The sequence below is a fragment of the Diplotaxodon limnothrissa genome, unplaced genomic scaffold (assembly GCF_057381915.1).
Source record: "Diplotaxodon limnothrissa isolate DT_005_m unplaced genomic scaffold, D_limnothrissa_male_GT1.1 unmapped_scaffold_10, whole genome shotgun sequence".
Lineage (NCBI taxonomy): Eukaryota > Metazoa > Chordata > Actinopteri > Cichliformes > Cichlidae > Diplotaxodon > Diplotaxodon limnothrissa.
The window spans coordinates 104,948-113,980 of record NW_028188564.1 but is presented as its reverse complement, the minus strand read 5'-3'; positions in this window follow the sequence as shown (position 1 = coordinate 113,980).

Here is a 9,033-nt window from a genome sequence, read left to right as displayed (position 1 = left end):
GGGAAATAAATATTTAAATAAAAACAAGCTGCTGATTATTTCACATTTTACTTGTGAGCAACGGCACATTTAAATCTTACAAATATAGTTATTTGGCTTATATCGTGATAGATATCGTTATCGCCTGAAATGAAAAAAACATATCGTGATATGAAAAAATCTTATATCGCCCAGCTCTAATATATATATATATATATATATATATATATATATATATATATACACATACATACATACATACATACATACATACATACATACATACATACATACATACATATATATATACATACATATATGTATATATATATGTATGTGTGTGTATATATATATATATATGTGTGTGTATATATGTGTGTGTATATATATGTATATGTGTGTGTATATATATATATATATATATACACATACATGTATATATATACATGTGTGTGTATATATATATATATATATATATATATATATATATATATATATATATATATATATAAAAAAAAAAAACACCCAGCACGCCCCTGCGGGCGGTTTATCCTTCAAGCTCGGGTCCTCTACCAGAGGCCTGGGAGCTTGAGGGTCCTGCGCAGTATCTTAGCTGTTCCCAGGACTGCGCTCTTCTGGACAGAGATCTCCGATGTTATTCCCGGGATCTGCTGGAGCCACTCGCCTAGCTTGGGAGTCACCGCACCTAGTGCTCCGATTACCACGGGGACCACCGTTACCTTCACCCTCCACATCCTCTCGAGCTCTTCTCTGAGCCCTTGGTATTTCTCCAGCTTCTCGTGTTCCTTCTTCCTGATATTGCTGTCATTCGGAACCGCTACATCGATCACTACGGCCGTCTTCTTCTGTTTGTCTACCACCACTATGTCCGGTTGGTTAGCCACCACCATTTTGTCCGTCTGTATCTGGAAGTCCCACAGGATCTTAGCTCGGTCATTCTCCACCACCCTTGGGGGCATCTCCCATTTTGACCTCGGGACTTCTAGGTTATACTCGGCACAGATGTTCCTGTACACTATGCCGGCCACTTGGTTATGGCGTTCCATGTATGCCTTGCCTGCTAGCATCTTGCACCCTGCTGTTATGTGCTGGATTGTCTCTGGGGCATCTTTACACAGCCTGCACCTGGGGTCTTGCCTGGTGTGATAGACCCCAGCCTCTATGGATCTTGTACTCAGAGCTTGTTCTTGTGCTGCCATGATTAGTGCCTCTGTGCTGTCTTTCAGTCCAGCTTTGTCCAGCCACTGGTAGGATTTCTGGATATCAGCCACCTCCTCTATCTGCCGGTGGTACATACCGTGCAGGGGCCTGTCCTTCCATGATGGTTCCTCGTCTCCCTCCTCTTTCTTGGGTTTCTGCTGCCTGAGGTATTCACTGAGCACTCGGTCAGTTGGGGCCATCTTCCCAATGTATTCTTGGATGTTCCTTGTCTCATCCTGGACTGTGGTGCTGACACTCACCAGTCCCCGGCCCCCTTCCTTCCGCTTAGCGTACAGCCTCAGGGTGCTGGACTTGGGGTGAAACCCTCCATGCATGGTCAGGAGCTTTCTTGTCTTTATGTCAGTGGCTTCTATCTCCTCCTTTGGCCAGCCTATTACCCCAGCAGGGTACCTGATCACGGGCAGGGCGTATGTGTTGATGGCCCGGATCTTGTTCTTACCATTCAGCTGACTCCTCAGGACTTGCCTGACCCTCTGCAGGTACTTGGTGGTTGCAGCCTTTCTAGCGGCCTCTTCATGGTTCCCATTTGCCTGCGGGATCCCCAGGTACTTGTAACTGTCCTCTATGTCTGCAATGTTGCCTTCTGGTAGTTCAATCCCCTCAGTTCTGACTACCTTCCCTCTCTTTGTTACCATCCGACTACACTTCTCCAGTCCGAACGACATTCCAATGTCATTGCTGTATAGCCTGGTAGTGTGGATCAGTGAATCGATGTCTCGTTCACTCTTGGCATACAGCTTGATGTCATCCATGTACAGGAGGTGGCTGACAACTGCTCCGTTCCGTAGTCGGTATCCGTAGCCAGTCTTGTTAATGATCTCACTGAGGGGGTTCAGGCCTATGCAGAACAGCAGTGGGGACAGAGCATCTCCTTGGTAGATCCCGCACTTGATGGTGACTTGTGCTATGGGCTTGGAGTTGGCCTCTAGTGTTGTACGCCACATCCCCATTGAGTTCCTGATGAAGGCTCTTAGGGTCCCATTGATCTTGTACAATTCTAGGCATTCCAGTATCCAGCTGTGGGGCATTGAGTCATAGGCCTTCTTGTAATCAATCCAGGCAGTGCACAGGTTGGTCAGTCTGGTCTTGCAGTCTCGGCTGATTGTTCTGTCTACCAGTAGCTGGTGTTTTGCGCCTCTGGTATTCTTGCCAATTCCTTTCTGTGTCCCGCTCATGTATTGACCCATGTGCCTGTTCATCTTAGCCGATATGATGCCTGACAGGAGCTTCCATGTAGTACTGAGACAGGTTATTGGTCGGTAGTTGGAGGGGACCGGTCCCTTCTTGGGGTCCTTGGGGATCAGGACCGTCCGGCCTTCAGTTAGCCATTCCGGGTGTCTCTCGTTAACTAGCAGCTGGTTCATTTGTGCTGCCAGACGCTCGTGGAGTGCAGTCAGCTTCTTCAGCCAGTAGGCGTGAACCATGTCGGGCCCTGGTGCTGTCCAACTCTTCATACTGGAGACCCTTTCTTGGATATCTGCCACTGTGATGGTTACTGGACCCTGTTCAGGGAGGTCGCTGTGGTCTGCCCTCAGATCCACTAGCCACTGAGCATTGCCGTTATGGGTTGCATCCTTCTCCCATATGCTCTTCCAGTATTGCTCCGTCTCCAGCCTTGGTGGTGCTGTTCTCTTATTGTTCAACTCGCTGTGACAGTACTCTACACAGAGATCTCCTTTTACCATGTGGATTCTTGCCGGATTCCACTGAAACCAACCGAACAACTGTAAAACCAACCAGGAAGCAGTCACTCAACCTTTCTGATGAGGACTGTGCACAACCTCAGAAGATGAGGACAACATGATACTGCATCAATGGTTTGATCCTGTCTCAGAGCCTTTGCAATTCACCACTGTCCACAATCTGCCAAAACCTTCCTCTACCGTCCCAGCCATTGAAACTTTACCATCTGATAAGTCATTCTGTGAACCTGCTACGCTCCCTTTGCCTCCTGTTGAGCCAGCAGAGAGCGAGACCCCTGACTCAGAAACCCCTGTCAACGAGGAAGCTCCTGATACTGTGGAATGAAATAAAATTCAATAAAAATAAATAAATAAATAAATAAATAAATCAGTTAAAATGACAATCAATCTAATTGAAACAGTTGCATGTTATGGACTTGGTCTCAAGGATTCGTAGTTTAGATTTAAAAGCACTTAATGAAATAAATTCAGTCATTTTGATAAGTAGAGATGTGTGTCAGTTATGAGAGTGAAATTATGGAATGGACTTAATGATGAACTGAAGATGTGTTTTTCTTTGTCATTTTTCAGGAAGAATTTAAAAATTTGTATCATACAAGGTAATAGAAATTTGGTTTGATGAATAACTTTGTGTTGATTTAATTTCTTGATTTATCATCGACTTCTTTTCAAATTGTTATATAACTTACTTATCAATGCTATTTATTTTCTTGGTTAAGGATTTGATTATTGCTATGGGGGTAAAGGATAGGATAATTATAAGCCACAAGGCTTCAGCCTATTCCTTTTTCGGTTACTGTTTGATTGAGTACTTTATATAAATGACAATCTGTTGTTGTTGTTGTTGACTGAAATAAATACTTCACATTCATTCAAAAATTATCATAACTCTGGATTTACTGGCCTGTAATTAAAATTCCAAAACTTTGAAGTCCAAACTTTCAATATGGGCTGAAATACAGACTCAGCGTGGCTGCAGCTTGTTGCTATGTCAGCTTAAATTGGTCATGTGATTTGGAGGTGCAGCGTGTCCGTGGACGTCAGAGGGTTAATAAAGCTCACCTTCCTTCCATTTCCAGAGTGTAACAACCAACCACCTGTGTGAAATCTGAAATTCCCATGGTGTTGTTCGAAATGCACTCTGGCACAATCATAGGCATCGGTTGCTACTGAAAACAAGAAAAAAGCCGGTCCGTGCTATGGGCTGACCTATTTGTTAATGTTGGAGGGGGGTAACACTATGCAATATATTCAGTTTTAGCATTTATATTCACTGTTGACTGTAACTATGCTCAAAGTGTTAATGCTATCTTATTTTAATAAACAACACTGTCATATGTAAAACTGGGGTGGCACTTGGGGTGGCAACTGATCATTTTAGGGTGGCACTTGCCACCCTTCTAGATCCGCCCCTGTTTCTAACACCAAAGTTTGTTTTGTGCCCAAATCATTTTGCAGATCATTAGAATGAAAGTTATTGGCCATGTTTGCATAGCCCTTTTTAAAATGATGCTTTCATGAAATTATTGTATGTTGGGTGGTGGTCAAGGCTGGTCAGGGTTCAGACTGACAAGTGGGACATTGAATGTCCCCTCTCTGGTGGGGAGGGAGCCTGAGATTGTCTAAATTTGAGTCTGTTCTATACCAAATGCAGAAAAAAAATGTTTTAAGAAAGCAATTAAGTTCGTGCTCCAAAAAATATGATTGTTTGCTTGCAAGGCACCAGGAGAGAGGAGTCCTCCATCAGAGATCTCTGTCTCTCTTCCACAGCATGGCTTTCATCCTGTCTTCCTTCTCTCACCCCAACCAGTCGCAGCAGATGGCCCCACCCCTCCCTGAGGCTGGTTCTGCTGGAGGTTTCTTCCTGTTAAAAGGGAGTTTTTCCTTCCCACTGTCGTCAAAGTGCTTGCTTGTAAGGGGTCATATGATTGTTGGGTTTTTCTCTGTATGTATTATTGTAGGATCTACTGTACAATGTAAAGCACCTTGAGGCGACTGCTGTTGTGATTTGGTGCTATATAAATAAAATTAAATTGAATTGAATAGATGGTGTGGTTAGTGGAGATGGTCGCCTGCAGGTTCAAGCTCATTGCATCTCCAACCCACGTTCACTGCCACTGCACTTAAGGGAAGTTAAAGACTTTCTTCTGCACTTACATTTGGATCACCTCGATCCATGATAGTCATTCAGGCAGTAATGCCTGGACTGGAAACAAGCCATCCTTAACCCTTAGATGCACACGTGGGGTCAAAAATGACCCCAGGGGTTGTTTTTCTTCAAAATCTTTAAAATGCAAAGTTGTAATATATTCATATTCGAGGTATTCCTCACAAAACATGTTTGTAACATGAGGCCATTTGCATTTTTATTTATTTTTTCATTAATTTTAAAAAAATGCAGTTTTTGGATCACTACCCCACTCTTCCACAAGCGGGGTCAAAAATGACCCCAGGCAGTTCCTATGGAATCTTCTATGAAACTTTCATTCTTAGCAGCTCTCACTGACCCACTTACACTTCTGATGGATCAAGAATTAATTTTTACACAGTAACATACGTGATTTATAGTCAGGGCTGCACATAAGTGGTCTGCAGGTGTGCATTCGCTGTCAAAATAAAAGTATTCCCGGAAATTCAGAGAATAGGCGCTTCTTTTGTTGTGGAGGAACACCAAAGTAATTGCCTACGGAGCTTGCTTATTCGACATCTTTAAGAGTTCTGAACAAATGTCTGTCCTCCTCTTATGTTCGCAAACGCGCATTCCAACTTCTTATCTGGTTCTGCAAATGCGCACCTGCGGATCATTTATGTGCAGCCCTGTTTATAGTTTCCTGTGCATTTCAAACATTGTCCTTTCTGATGTTTTTTTTTTTAATATTTAAAGTAGCATGGTTGCTATGAGGCCAGCAAGGATCCCTGTGGACTTACAAATGATCCAGGACGGATGGGACGAAGAGCCCATCAGAGGCACTGACTCAGAATCTGACATCTCAGCTATAGAGGACCCAGACTACTGTCCCCCCCCCCCCCCCCCCCCCCACTTAACAAGGCCAGTCAGATACAGAGGAGTCCTCCGATGAGTCCTCTGAAGAGAAAATGGATATTGAGTCTAACAGAATGAGCCCCTCTTACTGCTCTAGCCACAATATTCTGAATTAGTCAGCCAGGGCTTGCAGTTGGGTTTAGTACTTTCTCCCCAGTAAATGCATGGAAGATGTTCATGTCTGATAGTATAATAGAAGAGGTGCTGTCATACACAAACATGGAGGCACGAAGAGTAGCCACAGACAGGGGAAAAGAGGGGAAAAATATAATCAAACATAAGCTCCTTGGCCTTCATTTGATTGACCATTTTTGCAGGAAGTGAGAAGAACTGGGATGTACAAGTCGGAGTGCTTTTTGGGAGTCCTCTGCATAACCCATTGTACAAGGCCACTATGTCAATTCAAAGATTTAAAGATATTCGCCGTTTCTTGCACTTTGATGACAAGAGGACCAGAGCCTACCGACTGAAAACAAACCATATGGCAGCTTTCAGCTACGTATGGGGCCTGTTCCTGGTCAACTGCAGGCAGAGATTCATCCTCAGTGATTGTGTTACAGTGGATGAATAACTTGTGCCTTTCAGAGGGAAGGCCCAGCTTCTGCAGTATATGCCTAGCAAGCATACAAAAGTGATACAAGTGATACAAAAACTGCAATTTCTTAAAATTAATGAAAAAATAAATAAAAATGCAAAGGGCCTCATGTCACAAACATGTTTTATGAGGAATACCTCAAATATGAGAATGTCACAACTCTTCGTTTTAAAGATTTTGAAGAATAACAACCGAGTTTATAGCAAAATGCATTGTTTCGATTTGGGGTCATTTTTGACCCCACTCGTGGAAGAGTGTAGGTACTGGTAAGTTGTGCATCCAAGGGTTAAAATATTACAACATTCCAGCTCCTTGGATGGAAAAACAAATGTGTTGTTTAAATTAGAGACTGCACTTGTGACAGCACAATAAATATATTTTATTTTGATGATATAAGTAATGTAAGTAGAAAACAAACTTGCATTTGAAAATAAAAGTTGGGCTGATTTTAACATCATTACAAAAAGTGTTGTTAATTATTTTTAATCATATTCAGGTTACTACAAATTGTTTTTTCATTTAGTTGAACTTGAAATGTTTGTCAGTAGGTAAACAATTAGTATTGTACAGTCAGAAATATCAAGTTATTCTTAATACTGCATACTTGCAATGAATAAGTTGTCCTAACAGTCATCTTAAGTAAGCTTTACTTTTTTTTTTTTTGAGGCAACGAGTTTGCATAGTTTTTTTAGTTCTGGAAACTAAATAGGTTTTTACTAGGGGTGGGTTTTTATAATCGATTCATCGATTAAAATCGATTCTGGCTTGGATAACGTAAAATCGATTCATTAAAATCCTGAATCGATTTTTTAATATAAATTTATTTTGTCCGAAATGCCAGAATCTCTGGTGACATCTCACAAAATTTCAAGAACCACCAAACAGTTAAGACAGTAAATGAGAGCAGGTACACGGATTCTGCACATAGACTTAAACACACAGCGCGACCCGCGGATCAGAATCAGTTAGATGTCGCCTTTCTCACGGTCGGGGCTGAAAGCCGACAGCTCGCTGATTCTGATCTGTCGGTGGGTCCACGCTTTGTGTTCACGCCCTTTATGAGCCGATTCTAAAGCTGTTAGTTTGATCTCTCTCCAAACAATATTGACCGAACCAGCAGCAAAAGAAGATTCACATAAACATCATCATGAATTCACTCCGACTTTTACTGTTTTGCTTCCACCGCGATGCACAGCGCTCTCTCTCTCTCTCTCTCTCTCTCTCTGTACTTAAAGAACAGATTCCCTTTCTTCATTATTCGCTTGCTTGTTACGCACCAGTCTACTGTTGTTTACAGCACTGTCAGCCGCTGTTTTTTTTCCCTTTTACATTCTTCCGAAAAGAAAACCTCATTTCTGCTGTTCAATACTGAACAAATTTAAACTTTTTAAAATTAGTTCTGCAAATGCTGCTGTGACTCTGTAGTTTTCTCTGGTCCCCTCCCCATTCAGACCAGGAGTGACATGTTTAGCCGCATGTTCTCCTTAAATTGCTGGCTGTCTGAGTGGTGTCCCAGAAACGATGTGGGCTTCATAGATAATTGGCAAACCTTCTGGAGGAAACCTGGTCTTGTTAGGAGAGACGGCATCCATCCCACTTTGGATGGAGCAGCTCTCATTTCTAGAAATATGGACACATTTATTAAACCCCCCAAAATATGACTATCCAGAGTTGGGACCAGGAAGCAGAGTTGCAGTCTTACACGCCTCTCTGCAGCTTCTCTCCTCCTGCTACCCCCCCAAAAACCCATCTCCATAGAGACTGTGTCAGCTCCCAAACAGACAAAAAACAAACTAAAAACCAGCAACAAACAACTTAAACATAAACAATTACAAAGAAAGAACAATAAAGTATCCACATCTGAACCAAAGAGTAAAACAGTGAAATCTGGATTATTAAATATTAGGTCTCTCTCCTCCAAGTCTCTGTTAGTACATGACTTAATAACTGATCAACAAATTGATTTACTCTGCCTTACAGAAACCTGGTTGCAGCAGGATGATTATATTAGTTTAAATGAATCAACACCCCCGAGTCATTCTAACTACCAGAAATCTCGAAGCACAGGCCGAGGGGGAGGTGTGGCAGCAATTTTTCACACCAGCCTATTAATTAATGAAAGACCAAGACAGACTTTTAATTCATTTGAAAGCCTGATGCTTAGCCTCGTCCACCCCAGCTGTAAAACTCAGAAACCAGTCTTACTTGTTATCATCTATCGTCCACCTGGGCCTTACACAGAGTTTCTGTCTGATTTCTCAGACTTTATATCTAATTTAGTTCTGAGCTCAGATAAAATAATTATTGTGGGTGATTTTAACATCCATGTAGATGCTAAAAATGACAGCCTCAACATGGCATTTAATCTGTTATTAGACTCAATTGGTTTCTCTCAAAATGTAAAAGAACCCACCCACCACTTTAATCACACTCTAGATCTTGTTTTAACATATGGCATAGAAACTGAACAT